We start from the raw sequence: 17,315 nt of genomic DNA, 5'->3' as shown, positions 1-17,315 counted from the left end.
CGTTGCTTAACCAGAAGCCAATGTGAGAAACCAAACGCAGACAGCGGAAGGAGCGTGCGGCAAACCAGACTCCCCACCCACCCTTTCCTTCAATCACCGTCTGTCCCACTCGTGTGACAGACAGTAATTCCAATATTTGACTGTACAGTCACCTGAGAACTCACTTTGAGTGGAAGCAAGTTTTCCTCGATTTCGAGGGACTGCCTATGGTGATGGGTGAGCGGGACTTGGTGCGAGTTAGGACACGGGCAGCCGAGTTTTGGATCACTTCTAGTTTATGTAGGGTAGAATGTGGGAAACCAGCCAGGAGTGCGTTGGATAGTCAAGTCGAGGTAACCAAGTCATGGATGAGGGCTTATGTTCACACAATGTGGGTGTCGCTGGCAGGGCCAGCATTTATTGCCCACCCCTAATTTCCCTGAAGGTGATGGTGAGCTGCTGCCTTGACAACTGAGTGGCTTGCTAGGTCATTTCAGAGCGCAATTAAGAGTCAACCACGTTACTGACCTGACCCCACCTCAGCACTAGCCCCCCAGTCATCAAAATCCATGGTGTGGCCTTGGACAACGTGGACCATTTTCCATCCCTCGGGAGCCTACTATCAGCAAGGACAGACATCGACGACGAGGTCCAACACCACCTCCAGTGTGTCAGCGCAGCTTTTGGTCGCCTGAGGAAGAGAATGTTTGAGGACCAGCACTTCAAATCTGGCACCAAGCTTATAGTCTACAGGGCAGTAGTGATACCCACCCTTCTATATGGCTCCAAGACGTGGACCATATACAGTAGACACTTCAAAGCGCTGGAGAAAGTACCACTAGGGCTGCCTCCGCAAGATCTGCAAATCCACTGGAAGAATAGATGCACCAACGTCCGTGTTCTCGATCAAGCCAACATCCCCAGCATCGAAGCACTGACCACACTCGACCAGCTCCGTTGGGCAGGCCACATTGTTTGCATGCCTGACACGAGACTCCCAAAGCGAGCGCTCTACTCAGAACTCCTACACAGCAAGCGAGCCCCAGGTGGGCAGAGAAAACGTTTCAAGGACACCCTCAAAGCTCCTTGATAAAGTGCAACTGCCCCACCGACACCTGGGAGTCTCTAGCCCAAGACCGCCCAAAGTGGAGGAAGAGCATCCGGGAGGACACTGAGCACCTCGAGTCTCGTCGCCAAGAGCATGCAGAAATCAAGCGCAGACAGCGGAAGGAGCATGCGGCAACCTAGACTCCCCACCTACCCTTTCCTTCAACCACCGTCTCTCCCACTCGTGACAGAGACTGTAATTCCAGTATTGGACTGTACAGTCACCTGAGAACTCACTTTGAGTGGAAGCAAGTCTTCCTCGATTTTGAGGGACTGCCGATGATGATGATGATGATGTGGGTCTGGAGTCACATAGGCCAGACCGGGTAAGGACGGCAAATTTCCTTCCCTAAAGGACATTAGTGAACAATATGGGTTTTTACTACAATCCAGGAGTTACCTGGTCACTGTTACTGATGCTAGCGTTTTAATTAAGATATATTTAATTGAATTTAAATTAGTCCAGGTCTCTGGATTACTAAACTAGTAACGGAACCACTATGCTACCGTACCCATTTGCTCAAAGCACAAGTGTTCAAACTCAGTGTGAACAGTTGAGGGAATTGTAATCTGAAATTAGATTGGAGGTTTGGTATCCAGGACATGCTTTTCTTCAGAGCATGTTTGGATTGTTTTCATAGCCTTTTGCAATCTGTGGTGATTCTGCATTATACTGCGATTAAAGTTAAACATTATAAAGATCTTTTTTTCTTTGGCTCACTGGTCACACAATATTTGGCTTAAGTGCCCGAGCTAGTTTAAATGATTGCAGTAGGTTCCATTCAAGTGAACAAAACTCAGTCAAGGTGATTTCTTACAGATTCTCTCCCACTCTTCCATCCAAATCGGGTTGCTCAAGTTGGTATTTTGGCTTTTTGATAGGTTATATGATACCTATAAAATCTATGCTGAGCAGGTATGTAAGGCCACAATCTCTAATCCTTGTTGAGGGGCCCTAATCATTGTTCATCCATTGATTAATATCCCTGTTGAGTTGTGACTCGAATGTTTGCAAATGTTCTAGCCAATGGTCGGACATGGAATTGGGGGTAATATACTAGCATGGACTGAGGATTGGTTAATGGACAGAAAACTGAGTGTCGGAATAAAGGTCATTTTTAGGTTGGCAGGCTGTAACTAGTGGGGTGCTGCAAGGATCAATGCTTGGGCCTCAGCTATTCACATTCTATATCAGTGATTTGGATGAGGGGACCAAGTGCAATGTATCCAAGTTTGCTGATGATCCAAAGCTAGGTGGGAAAGTAAGCTGAGGAGGACAGAGGCTGCAGAGGGATATAGACAGGCTAGGTGATTGGGCAAAAAATTGGCAAATGGAATATAATGTGGAGAAATGTGAAGTTATCCACTTTGGTAGGAAAATAGAAAAGCAGAGTATTTTTAAATGGTGAGCGATTGGGAAATGTTGGTGTTCAGAGGGACCTGTACACACACCACTGAAAGTTAACATGTAGGTACAGCAAGCAATTAACAAAGCAAATGGTATGTTGGCCTTTATTACAAGAGGATTTGAGTGCAAGAGTAAAGATGTCTTACTGCATTTATACAGAGCTCTGGTGAGACTGCACCTGGAGTATTGTGTACAGTTTTGGTCTCCTTACCTAAGGAAGGATATACTTGCCATAGAGGGAGTGCAATGAAGGTTCACCAGATTGATTCGTGGGATGAGGAGAATTGCCTATGAAGAGAGATTTAGTAGACTAGGCCTATATTCTCTAGAGTTTAGAAGAATGAGAGGTGATCTCATTGAAACGTATAAAGTTCTTGACAGGGCTTGACCGGATAGATGCATGGAGAATGTTTCCTCTGGCTGAGGAGTCTTGAAGGAGGGGCCACAATCTCAGAATAAGGGGTTGGCCATTTAGGACTGAGATGAGAAACGTCTTCATTCAGAGGGTGGTGAGACTTTGGAATTCTCTACCCCAGAGGGTTGTGGATGCTCAGTCGTTGAGGATATTCAAGATAGAGATTGATAGATTTTTGGATGTTAAGGGAATCGAGGGATATGGGAATAATGCAGGAAAAGAGTTGAGGTAGAAGATCAGCCATTGAATGGTGGAGCAGGCTCGAGGGGCCAAATGGCCTTCTGCTCCTAATTCTTATGTTGTGTAATTTACTGACTTTATATTTCAGATTGGTTGGTGTGTTCCTGTGTATAATGGATCCACGTTACTTGTAACTTGTATTGCTTGTGCTTAGATTCCAAATGCTGTTGTGCTCTTACAGGAACATTGGCCAATCAGCCCCTCAAGCCTGTTCCACCATTGAATGAGATCATGGCTGATCTGTATCCTAGCTCCATCCACCTGCCTTGCCTCCATACTCCTTAATACCCTTGACTAACAAAAGACGATCGATCTCAATTTAAAATGATTAATTGAGCAAGCATCTACTGCTTTTAGTGGGAGAGTGTTCCACACTTCTACCAGCCTTGGCGTGAAGAAGTGTTTCATAACTTCTTCCCCGAATGACCTGGCTCTGATTTTAAGGTTATGTCGTTGTCCTAGACTTCCCCACCAGTGGAAAAAGTTTGTCTCTACTCTATTACTACTTTTTAAAAATCCTACAAACCTCCATCAAATTGCTCCTTAACTTTCTATATTCCAGGGAATACAAGCCTAGTTCATGTAATCTCTCCTCAGGATCGAACCCTTGGGGCCCTGCTAACATTCTGATCTGTGCTGCACTCCTCCCAAGGCCAATATAGCCTTTCTAATGTGCAGTACCCAGTCCTGTACACAGTGCACCAGATATGATCTAATGGGACTTGGTATAGCTGTAGCTTAACTTCCTCCCCCTTGTATTTTAGCTCTCTAGTTTTAAAGGCCAACATTTTATTAGCCTTTTTGATTATTTGTTGCATCTGGTCACTACAGTGATCTGTGTACTCGGACCCCTAAATCTCTTTGGACCTGCACTGTTCCTAGCTTTTCACCAGTTTAAAAGAAATACTCTGTTTTGGTCCAAAATGGATGACCTCACACTTGCCTGCGTTAAAATCCATCTGCCACAGTTTAGCCCACGCACTTAATTTATTATTGTCTCTTACTATATTTGTGTCTTCCTTTGCTGTTCTTTATATCTCTCCCAGTCCCCTAGATCTACACTGTTGTGTTCAGAATAAATCCACAGGACTGTATTGCAAGCTCAAACTGTTGTGACCTTGGTCTCTTTATTCAGACTCCAGAGTGAGTCACCTTTTTATACCTGCTAGCCCCAGGGTGCACAGGTGACCCTTGGGTCTCCCACAGGTGTGCCCCCTAGTGGCAAGTCTTATGTCTTACATTTTGGTGAGGTTTACATTCATACATAACATCACTCCTCCTCTCTTTCTCGCCCCCCCCCCCCCCCCAAAGTCTTGTGTGCAAGTTGAGGCGATCTAGTGCCCCGCGTCCCTGGGTTGAAGTCCTGACGTGGTGGGTTCATCCTCGTGGTTGACGGCGAGGTCGATTGTGTTAGTGGGTCGCTGGGGGCCAGGTCCTTTCACAGTGGTTCCTGGTTGTTATGCAGTTCGCAATTTGGTTTTGTCCAACTGCTTTACTCGTTAGCCCAGTACATGGTTTCACAATCAAACGCTCCGTTTTCATCACATGCACTCCATTCCCCACCTTGGCTAATGTGGTGCTAGTGGCCCAACTGGGGCCCTGAACATTGTCTACATCACTTATTCTGATGTCACAAGGAGGGGCTGTGCAAACATGGTGCATTCTCTGCTGATTGCATGCAGAAGGCTCAGTTCTGAGTAATTCTGTCTGGTGATTGCGTAGCACCCGGATAGCCGGGTCTGTAGGGAGTCTACCGTGACACGCGTGTTTGGTTTAGTGATTTGGGCTGCCTGCCCCGGACTATTGTTGCTGACTGAGGTCTAGCAAGCCCAGGATGGTCGCAATGGCCTTGAGACTTTCGGTAGTGGTGGGAGGCCTAGTGGTCCCCATGGATCCTGGGCCGTAGTATGGGGCCCCGGACCACCGACTGTGTGTGTAGCCGCCCTGCCTTGCTTTGCAACGTTGGGATGGGCCTTGCATCTTTGCGACGGATAGGTTGCAACATCCCGTCTAGTAGTTCACCTTTGGCAGGTTGGTCCAGGTCCTAAACTGGGGGGCCCAGTTGACCCCTCGCTTCCTAGCACTTCAACGACCGCGAGTGGGTCTGCAGGCAGCGCCTTTTTCAGCCCGGTGGTGGGCAACGGTAGCCAACTGAGGGCATTAGTACCATTCTCAGTGCCTGGCCCGTGGCGGATCATGTTAGTGTTAGACATTCTCGAAACAAAGCATCGATAATAGTGCCTCTGCTCTCCCAAACTTGTGGGATGAGCAGCTTGCCTGACGAGCACATATTGGGACACTCTTTAGTACGTCTCTTTAGTCCCGTGAATACAGGCTGTTGCCTTGGTTAACTTATTGCATACATGTTCAATCGTTTGGGGCTTGCCTGCTACTTTTGCTTGCTGCACAACACTCCCGACCCCGTGAGATAACATCACTTGTTACAAGTACTTTGTCAGATACATATACGTCCGGTTGGTGTTTGCCCACTACTTTGGCTTGTTGTAAAGTCCCTCCAACCCCATATAATAGTACATCATTGGCCATGAAAGACGGCTCACATGGGTTTACATAGTGCAAACAACTTATTGGAACGTAGTGGGTTCCTGGCCGCCCCTTTATCTTTGCCCCAAACCCAGTCGTCTTCCTTGCTGGGCGACACATTCCTCCGTTCCGTTGCGGCAATCCCGTGGTCTGGACACGCTCTCGTCCCGTGGTCTGGACGCGCGCTCGTCCCTGTCCATGATGCCGACTGCCGCGATCTTCATCCCCAGGGATTTGGCCTCTGGTGTCGGAGATACGCATTCAGATCGTTTAGGCCGGAGTCCCACTCTGCATGGTCAACATGGAGCCTCTTCCTTCGTCGCAAAGAGGTCGTCTGCTTTGGGTGGTGGGTACCGCGCCTGTACCGCTGTTCGGTTGATCTTCACCTTCTCGTGGTCGTGATGAGCGGCCTGTGACTCTGATCTGCAAATGGATCTGCACTTCGATGCCTGGTTCAGCTGAAGGTGGGGGTTTGCTCAGCCTTTAAGGGGAGATGTCATTTGCCGGAGAAGGTGCGCAGAGGTCATCCCAGTTGCATCGAATCTTCCCCATCCACCTTCTATCAAGCAGCATTGGCCCATCACCTGAAACAATCCACAGTGGACCGCTCCCTCATGGGATACTCTTATGTCCGCACTACCAATAACTGCCATCAGTTCCTTGGTGTAAGGGCACAGCTTTGCCTGAACCAGGATTAGCTCGGGTCGCTGTGCTTCGTCGCCCCACAGCCTCTCAAATGCCTTCTGGCTCATAACTGACTCGCCCCCGTGTCTAGTTCCATGGAGACTGGAGTGCCGTTAAAGTCAACTTTTAACATTGGAGGGCTTTTGGTGGTGAAGGTGTGTATCTCATATACTTCCTCTTCATCCTCGGGTTGAGTTGCCTCTCCTGCTCGTTCATCGTGATCCTCGTTGGATCGGTCGTCCACTCCTGACCCTGCCACGTGGTGAGTCAGAGATCGTTTGCACATTTGCTGGAGTGCCCCATTATTCCACAGCCCTTGCACACAGGGCTTGAATCAACATTGATGAGCTCTCTGACTGCCCCTGCAGCACCAGGTGCTAATGGATACGCATTCATGCCCCACGGTGGACTCTGAGTCACTCTAGGCCTAGGTTTGGGCCTCCTGTAGTCGTGTGGGCCCTGCCCAGTACCGTTCTGCCTGTTGAAAACATTATTTTATGCACAGCACATGCCGGTGAGCTTTGATTCTGTGAAGATATCTGTTTCGTGTTATCGCTGGTGAATATGAAGGCTTGGATTATCGTGATGGCCTTGCTCAGATCGAGGGATTCGGCAGACAGCAGTTTGCGAAGAATGACCTCTTGTCCAATTCCAAGCACTGAAAAGTCCCACCACATTTCCCCCAAGGATCCTTCAAATTCGCACTGTCCCGCAAGGCATCTTAGATTGGTGACAAAACTCACCACATTCTGGCCCTCGGAGAGATGGTGCGTCTAAAAGCGATACCTAGCCATCAAGATGCTCTCCTTTGGCTTGAGGTGTTCCCTGACCAACGTACACAGCTCTGTGTAAGACTTGTCTGTTGGTTTGACCGGTGCCAACAAATTTTTGAGGAGGCAATATATCGAAGACCCACACATGGTGAGTAGAATCACCCTGCCCTTGATCACTGCCTCAGCCTTGTCCAACTCAACGAAGGCTGCCCAATCATCACCTTCAACAAATCTCAAGAATACCAAAGGCAACCATTACCGCGTGAAAGTTCATGATCTGTTACTCCTCACCAATTTGTTGTGTTCAGAATAAATCCACAGGACTGTATTGCAAGCTCAAACTGTTGTGACCTTGGTTTCTTTATTCAGACTCCAGAGTGGAGAAGCAGCATGGTGTCACCTTTTATACCTGCTTGCCCCAGGGTGCACAGGTGACCCTTAGTCTCCCACAGGTGTACCCCCTAGTGGTAAGTCTTGCGTTTTGGTGAGGTTTACATACATACATAACATACACTATTCTTTGCACTTTTATATATGCTCTTTCCCTTAGTTTTATGTTATCTCTTGCCGACCATGGCTGTTTTATTTGGTCAGTCGAGCTCTTTCCTCGGGGGTATATACTGGTCTTGTATTAAACTCAATTCCTTTTTGAATGCCTCCCACTGTCCATCTGTACTTTTACACGATAACCGTTTTGACCAGTTTGCTGTTGTCAGTCTCTGTCTCACCCTGTTAAAGTTGACCTCACCACAATCTAGAATCTTAGTAACTTAAGTTTTTTTTTCAAGCCCAGCATTGAATTCAATCATATCACTGTTGGATAAATGCTCCCTTACTGTTATATTCTTAACTAAGTCTGGCTCATCACTAAATCTAACGTGGCTGGCCCTCTTGGTTCTAGAACACTTTGCTCCAGAAAACTGTCTTGAATGTAGTTACCCCCTACTCCGATCTTCCCAATCTATATCAAAATTAAAGACTCATTAAAACATGTGTTTTTTTTTTAAGTGGCTCACTGGAATGTTTTATCATGAGCTGATATCAGCCTTGGTTAGGTTCATCTTATCTATTCCAGGCTCATATTTGACACAATCTTCAAGTGATTAGATGAACAAATTAATCATTTTTGTTTTGTTTTAAATACCTTTTGTTATTGGAGGATGTTCTGGATGATGGAACGGAGATTTTACCACCCAGTGTCCATCTCCGACTTATTTATCAATGATTCTGTGCTTATTTCACTTGGGTCCCTCACTACCAGCAGAGTTTCAGACTAGAAAGCAGGCCTGGGTGTCAATATTACAAGTGGACACTGCAAGGAGTTGTTCTGCCTATACTCTACACATCAACAATTTGAGAGGATCAAATGAAAGATTTTGCATAAAAAGGAGCAGTGCAAAATCTTTTGATCCTGCTTGTACCTCAAACACCTAGAGTCACCACAGAAAATTTATGAGGCATAAAGGAGAGGAGTGTGTGTGTGTGTCCACCACACTGCCTACATGTGTTCCGAATGTAAGTTACACAAATTCCTCATAAGGCCCAGTAGAAGTGTCCTGACCATTTACGGTTGGCAGGGGAAGGGATTTTACAATGTAGGTCAACCAAAAACTGTACAGAATGATTGTGCAGCGTGCAACTGGCCACTATCTTATCATTTGGAAGTGGTGCCATCTTAAAACATGATTGGAAACTCACCAGCAGCATGGCCAAGCAATTGGCTGAGACAGCGACTTGTTTACAAGTGCTGAATGGTATTTTATAAACATATTGATGCCTTTGCGTTGCATCATGTCCACTTACTTCATCAATTTGCCAAGTTTGATTAACTGTTTTACTGTGTATCTACACGAGTGATTACATTGTGACATGATGTAATATTGTGTGAGTATATTCTTGGTGGCACAGGGGACCTTATGGAGTTAATCCAGCCTGCTGTCAGTGCAGGAACAGCACTGTACTGCAGACTGTAGTGTAGTGGTTGTTAAGTCAGAGCTGGTCTCCAGTCGTCTTGGTTAACCCTTGCCATTGGACCAAGACCTAGCTCTGTCAAGCCCGTGTTGTGGCTGGTGTGCAACGGCCACCACATGTTTTTTAAAAAAAAAAAAAAAAAAAATCCAAGCACCGACATCTTCCACCCTAAATTATGTAGTTCAGGACCTGGAATATTGGGTCCTTCATTGAAACACCTGTGAACTCATCGTTTTTTGGCATGTAAGCAAGTCATCTTCATTTTGAGGGACTGCCTATGATGGTGATGATGGTTGTTACTGGATTAATAATCCAGAGGTTTAAGAACATAACATAATCGGAGCAGGAGTAGGCCATTTGGCCCCTTGAGCCTGCTCTGCCATTCAATAAGATCCTGGCTGAGCTGACCATGGACTCGGCTCCACTTCCCTGCCTGCTCCCCATAACCCTTTATTCCCTTAGCGCTTAAAAATCTGTCTATCTCCGCCTTAAATATATTCAATGACCTAGTCTCCGCAGCTCTCTGGGGCAGAGAATTCCATAGATTTACAACCCTCAGAAGAAATTCTTCCTCATCTCAGTTTTAAATGGGTGGCCCCTTATTCTAAGACTGTGCCCCCTAGTTTTAGTTTCCCCGATGAGTGGAAATACCCTCTCTGCATCCACCTTGTCGAGCCCTCTCATCTTGTATGTTTGGATAAGATCACCTCTCATTCTTCTGAACTTGAATGAGTATAGGCCCAACCTATCTTCATAAGTCAACCCCCTCATCTCTGGAATCAACCTAGTGCACCTTCTCTGAACTGCCTCCAATGCAAGTATATCCTTCCTGCCTTGACGACCCCAAGACGCAGAATGCCCACAGCGCTTGGTCTGACCTCCATAACCAGTGCTTGCAAAGAGACGCTCGGTTACTCAACCAGGAAACACCAGGACTGGTTTGATGAGAATGATCAAGAGATCCAAGAGCTAATAGATCGCAAGCGCAGGGCATTTATGAACCTTAAACAACAACCCAACGCAGGAGCAGCATTACAGACGGCTCAAGGCTGAGGTCCAACAAAAAAACCCTGGACCTAAAGAACAGGTGGTGGATGAAGAAAGCACAGGAGATACAGCAGCTGGCCGACAACCATGATGTGCGAGGATTCTTTATCGCAGCCAAGGCCCCCCACCCCACTGCTGGCCAAGAACAGGGAAACACTCATCAAGGATACCGAGGCAGTCAGGGCCCGCTGGACGGAGCACTTCCAAGATCTCTTCAATCGAGACTCTGCCTTTGACTCTGGTGTTTTCGACTCCATCCCGCAGCATGTGAACTGCCAACACCTCAGTGAGACCCCAACACTGCACGAGGTTTTAAAAAAAAAGCCATAAGACAGCTTAAAAACAAGGCTACGGGTGCGGACGGAATCCCTGCTGAGGCATTGAAGTATGACAGAGAGACACTTCTGGCACGAATACACGACCTCATCTCTCTCATCTGGAGTGGGGAGAGCTTGCCGGGGGATCTGAGATGCAGTAATCGTGACCATCTTTAAAAAAGGGGACAAGTGGCAACTAGAGGAATTTCCCTGCTAGCAGCCACTGAGAAAGTCGTCGCTAGAGTCCTCAACAGTCTTCCGTGGCTGAGGAGCTCCTCCCGGAGTCACAGTGCAGATTTTGTCCCGTATGGGGCACAACGGACATGATTTTTGCAGCGCAACAGCTACAGGATAAATGCAGGGAACACGCCAGCCCTTATACTTTACAAAGGCCTTTGACACTGTCAACCGTGAGGGTCTATGGAGTAGTGTCCCCCACTTCGGATGCCCCCAAAAATTCGGCACCATCCTCTGCCTGCTCCATGATGATCGAAGGCTTTCTGGAAATCCAAATATACCACATCCATTGGTTCTCCCTTATCCACCCTGCTTGTTAGATCCTCAATAATAATCGTTGGAACAAATTCTGCCATTTAAATTCAGCTGTAAAAACTCGACTGGTTCACTAACTTCCTTTTTAGGGAAGGAACTTTGCTGCCCTTACCCGGTCTGGCTTATACGTGACTCCAGTCCCACACCAATGTCGTCATCATAGCCAGTCCATCGAAACGAAGATGACTTGCTTCCACGCCAAAAAGGGATGAGTTCACAGGTGTTTCAATGAAGGGCCCAATATTCCAGGTCCCGAACTACATCCTGAAGGATGGAAAATGCCTGTGTGTGGATTTTTTTAATGCGTGGTGGCCGTTGCACACCAGCCACCACACGGGCTTGACAGAGCTAGGTCTTGGTCCAGTGGCAAGGGTTAACTAGGATGACTGGAGACCAGCTCTGCTGCACGGACCTAGTGTGCATACATAGCAGTGTGGGCTGGACCGTGCTGCCCCTGGGCCCTCACCTCTTGTGGCCCCGAACTCACTCCTCTCCCAGGTCCCTATCACATCCCTCTCCCTCTCCAATCTCTCGCTGCTCCTTTGCCCCGACCTCACCTCTCCTGCTGTACCTGCCCATGCTCCAATCACTACCTGGACCTTGATGACATGTCTCTTCGCTGCTGTCGCCCTCCTGCACCAGCTCGCGCTGTACCTTGCAGTGGTATGACGCCACGCTGCCCATGGCCACTGCTCGCCGCTTCTTTTATAGCCCCAACCTGCAGCTGATCTCTCGCAGGTTGGGGCCGCCACGTATCTGCCCCCTCAAGTAGCCTAGTAAGCGAGTCAGTTGTGCTAAACCACTAGCAGTGGCTCTAAGTAGGCCCACTTGTCGCCTTCTCATGGCAAGTCTGGATGGGCAATAAATGCCGGACTTGTCAGCAATGCCCACATCCCGAGAAAATAATAAAAAATAAAAGCACACGGCAATCTAGAAAACTAGCTAAACCCGACAGCTTGTAAACCGCCCTTAGTATAAGTCTGTGGAAAAAAACAAGTTGATGCACTAACTGCATGTCAGGTAGAGCTTGGGCTGAATCTAATTTAGCTGCACGGCAACCCATCGCTCAATGCAGGAAAAAACCTGAAGTACATGAGAAGACTTGCATTTATATAGTACCTTTCTTGACCACTGGACATCTCAAAGCACTTTACAGCCAATGAAGTACTTTTGCAGTAATGAGAAACGAGGCAGCCAACTTATGCACAGCAATCTCCCACAAACAGCAATGTGATAATGACCAGATAATCTGTGTTTGTCATGTTGATTGAGGGTTAAATATTGACCAAAAGTTTAGTCAGAGATAGGGGAGGTAGAAAGGCAGAGAAGTTAAGGGAGGGAGTTCCAGAGCTTTAGGCCCTTGGCAGCTGAAGACAAAGCCACCAATGGTGGAGCGATTAAAATCGGTTGTGCAAGAGGCCAGAATTGGAGTACAGATATCTCAAAGGATTGTAGGGCTGAGGGAGGTTAAAGATAGGGAGGGGGAGACTATGAAGAGATTTGAAAACCAGAACGAGAACTTTACAATCAAGGCATTGCTTAACCGGGAGCCAATGTAGGTCAGCGAGCACAGAAGTGATGGGTGAATGGGACTTGGTACGAGTTAGGATACAGGCAGCAGGGTTTTGGATGAGCTCACGTTTATGTAGGGTGGAAGATGGGAGTCTGGCCAGGAGTACATTAGAATAATCAAGTATAGAAATTACAAAGGCATGGCAGCATAGGCAGTCCCTCGAAGCGAGGATGACTTGCTTCCAAGTCAAAAAAGGATGAGTTCACAGGTGTTTCAATGAAGGACCTAATATTCCAGGTCCTGAACTACATCCTGAAGGGTGGAAGATGCCTGTGCGTGGATTTTTTTTAAACGTGTGGTGACCGTTGCACACCAACCACCACACGGGCTTGACAGAGCTAGGTCTTGGTCCAGTGGCAAGGGTTAACCAAGACGACAGGAGACCAGCTCTGCTGCACGGGCCTAGTGCGTGCACACATCGCACTGTGGGCTGGCCCGTACTGCCCCTGGCCCGAACTCTCACCTCTCTTGGGCCCCATCACATTGCTCCACAGTCTCTCGTCGCTCCTGCAGTACCTGCCTACGCTCCAGTCACCGACCTGGACCTTGATGACGCATGATGAAGGTATGTGTGGTGTATATAGGCACCTTTAGTAATGACTCCACGAGGCAGGGTATGGTACTTGAACTGTGCAGACCTGCAGTCCTTTATTAGCAGCTCCTGAGTGCTGACAACAAGCTGTGTTCTTTTTTATACTGGATTACCTGCCGTGTGCAGGCAACCCCTGCGTCTACAGCAACAGCACCCTCTAGTGTACCGGTAAGGTGTGTACAGTACAAGGGTACATTCAATGTTGCATGACAGTGTTACAGACATCACAGTGAACAGGCATGCCTACACAACAGTATGGATGAGGGTTTCAGCAGCGGATGAGCTGAGGCAGGGGCGGAGACGGGCGATGTTACGGTGATGGAAATAGGCGGGCCTGGTGATGGCGCGGATATGTGGTCGAAAGCTCATTTCAGGGTCAAATACGACACCAAAGTTGCAAACAGTCTGGTTCAACCTCATACAGTTGCCAGAGAGGGATGGAGTCAGTGGCTCGGGAACAGAGTTTGTGGCGGGGACTGAAAACAATGGCTTCGGTCTTCCCAATATTTTATTTGGAGGACATTTCTGCTCCTCCAGTACTGCACGTCGGTCAAGCAGTCTGACAATTTTGAGACAGTGGCGGTGTTGAGAGGTGGTGGTGAGATAGAGCTGGGTGTTGTCGGTGTACATGTGGAAACTGACGCCGTGTTTTCAGATGATGTCGCCGAGGGGCAGCATGGAGATGAGAAATAGGAGGGGGCCAAGGATAGATCCTTGGACACCAGAGGTAAAGATGCGGGGGGGTGGGAGGAGAAGCAGGTGATTCTCTGGATAGGGCTGGATAGATAAGAATGGAACCAGGCGAGTGCAGTCCCACCCAGCTGGATGATGGTGGACGATGGTGTGGCCAACCGTGTCAAAGGCTGCAGACAGGTCGAGAAGGACGAGGAGGGATGGTTTACCATGGTCACAGTAACATAGGATGTCATTAACCCTCTTGTTACCAATTGGTGCTCAAGAAGGGGCCTGTTGTGTAAAGAGCCGGCACAGACATGATGGGCTATGTTGAGTGGGTCAATGATAAAATTAGACCATTTTACTTGACTGCCCCTGCTGAACCAGGCCACCCATTGGAGACCTAAACGTTTCTGCCCCTCTCAGTGCAGCTGTGAAGGAGGTTCAAACTGTACACTTGGGTGAACGCAGGGAACCAATTAAAATAAAACACTTTACTTCAACTGGATCTCTCTAAAAAGAGCACAGTAGCTGTTGCATGCAAAATGAAGCACAACAGTGATGTATTTTTCACGTGTTTTGTATGATGGGAAAAGCTAATAATGGGATGTCTTGTTTGGCTCTCCCCTCGATGGCCTCCTGAGATGCTGAGTGAGGAAATGAGATCCGCTCAACAGGTCTCAGTGGGCCGGTCGATGGGATGTGTTCCAGGGTCTGGGACCAACAGCTCTCAGTGGGCAGGTTGATGGGCAGATTCCAGGGTTTGGGATCCACAGGTCTCAGTGGGCCGGTTGATGGGCAAGTTCCAGGGTCGGGGACCCACAGATCTCCGGGCAGGTTCCAGGGTCTGGGACCCACAGGTCTCTGGACAGATTCCAGGGGCTGGGACCCATGGGTCTCGATGGGCAGGTTCCAGGGTCTGGGACCCACAGGTCTCAGTAGGCCGATTGATGGGATGTGTTCCAGGGTTTGGGACCCACAGGTCTCTGGGTAGGTTCCAAGGTCTGGGACCCACAGGTCTCTAGGCAGGTTCCAGGGTCTGGGACTCACAGGTCTCAGTGGGCCGGTCGATGTGACATGTTCCAGGGTCTGCAACCCACAGGTCTCAGTGGGCCGGTTGATGGGCAAGTTCCAGGGTCGAGGACCCAGAGGTCTCAGTGGGCAGGTTGATGGAACGTGTTCTAGGGTCTGGGACTCCGGGCCACAGTCGCACTTTGGGCCGTTCCTCACCTTCCCCGTGTAGAGCAGGTGGTCACAGCGTGCGTACTCCGTGCGGATTGGGCCGAGCGCTCGCTGCCCCCGGTCTCGGAGGGCGAAGGCTGGGGACCACTGCTGCTGGGGCAGTGATATGTTAGTCTTTATGTTGCCGGTAACCCATGATCCCATCCCTCTGGACAGTGGGTCGATACCGGCTGTGTGAATATTGGCTGCTGTTTCCCAGAATGGCCGGTGCAGTTGTAACCGCTTTCGTGGTGGGTTTTCCAAGTCTTTGACTGGGAAGGTTGATGTTGCTCGTGATATTTTCCGTCTCACGGAGCACGATGACGTTGCGGGGAATGTGGGGCAGCACCGGGAGCCACTCATTGGAGTGGACTGGAGATTCCCTGGCACTACCCTCATGGCGGTGTTTAGCTGCATGTCCATGATGTTAGTGTGGTGATGTAGAGCTGTGTTCTGCACTGAGTAGACAAGGGCTGCTGTTATGGTGCGAAGTGTTCAGGCTGTGCTCCCCCACGACCCGAGTTTCCCCACCAGGTTCACAATGGTTTTGTTACTTTTTGGCCGGTGTTGGTGAGATGAGGCCGATGGGGGAAGAGTCATGTCCAGGGTGGCACCCAAGTATTTTGGGTGGGGTTCACGGGTAAGTCGCCTTCCGCAGAATGAAATGTTGAATTCTAACCCGGCGGCATTGTTGTTCAGATGGAACGCTGACACAAACAGTCTTCTCTGGATTGGAACAGTGGCAGCGAGTCTGGAAATAGATTCCGGTCACACATTAGGGTCCTACTTCTGCTAGCGTTGATGCCTGCGTCAGCAGTGCTGTGTCATTGACACAGGTGAACCTCCGGGACTTGGTGCCAGGCATGTCTGCTTTGTATTTGTTGAAAAAGGCCGGTGTCTGGCAGACGGTTGTTGCGCGAGCATGTTCAGCTGGACTTGTCAGAGGTAGAATGTACAGTTGTTCGTTAGGGTGTTGATAAACCTGAGGGACTCGCGGCATTGGATGGTTAGTGAGAGCTTCAGTAGCAGGCCTTTACACCAGAGAGTGTCATGTGCCGATGTCAAGTCTATGAAGGCATGTGGCCCCGCCTTCCGATCCGACCCCAACCCCTCCCCCTTCCGACCCCACCCCCACCTTCAGCTGCTTCTGGAACCCAGCCTCAGTGTTGGTAGTGCGAGCACGGACCTGGTCAGAGCAGCTTCCTCCCTCTCTGAAGCCCGCCGGCTAGTTTGGGAGGGCAGCTTCTAAAAGTTAGCTTTATCCAGTTAAGGACGAGCTGTCCGACCACCTCGTAGACAGAACGGTGACGGGGCGATAGCTTTTGGGATCATTGCCTGGTTTTCCTGCCTTTAGGATGGCGATGACTCTGGAATGGGGCCAAACCTCTGGGATTATCCCCATGTCAAGGATGTTGGGAGGCGAGTTTGGCTAGCCACATTCTTGAGGAATACTAGGTAGATGCTATTGATCCTGGCAGTATTCCCAGACTTGATGGCCGTCAGTGCTGTGCCCACCTATTCCGTGCTTAAAGCAGTCAAAGAGATGGTGTGTGGAGCGGCTTTCTGTAGAGAGCTTAAGCAGCTTTTTCACTGTGCTTGTTCTTGGTGGTAGTCATAAGAACGTAAGAACGTCATTTGGCCCCTCGAGCCTACTCCGCCATTCAATAAAGATCATGGCTGATCTGATCATGGCTCAGCTCCATTTCCCTGCCCACTCCCCATAACCCTTCACTCCCTTAGTGCTTAAAAAATCTGTATCTCCACCTTAAATATATTCAATGACCAGCTTCCACAGCTCTCTGGGGCAGAGAATTCCAAAGATTTACAACCCTCAAAGAAAAAATTCTTCCTCATCTGCATTTCAAATGGGCGACCCCTTATTCTGAAACTATGCCCCTTAGTTCTAGATACCCTCATGAGGGGAAACATCCTATCTGCATCTACCTTGTCAAGCCCCCTCAGAATATTAAGTTTCAATAAGATCACTTCTCATTCTTCTAAACTCCAAAAATTATAGGCGCAACCTGCTCAAACTTTCCTCATAAGTCAACCCCTTCACCTCCAGATTTAACCTGGTGAGCCTTCTCTGAACTGCCTCCAATGCCCAGTTGTTCTTGAGTTGGTTAGGAGGTGGGCAGGCACTGGCATTGGCACTGACCTTTGGGGCTGCACATTGTGGGGGGGGGGGGGGCAGGTTTTCGGTGGTTTCCTGCCATC

This window comes from Pristiophorus japonicus, chromosome 9, assembly GCF_044704955.1.
Source record: "Pristiophorus japonicus isolate sPriJap1 chromosome 9, sPriJap1.hap1, whole genome shotgun sequence".
Classification (NCBI taxonomy): domain Eukaryota; kingdom Metazoa; phylum Chordata; class Chondrichthyes; family Pristiophoridae; genus Pristiophorus; species Pristiophorus japonicus.
This window is presented reverse-complemented; position numbering follows the sequence as displayed.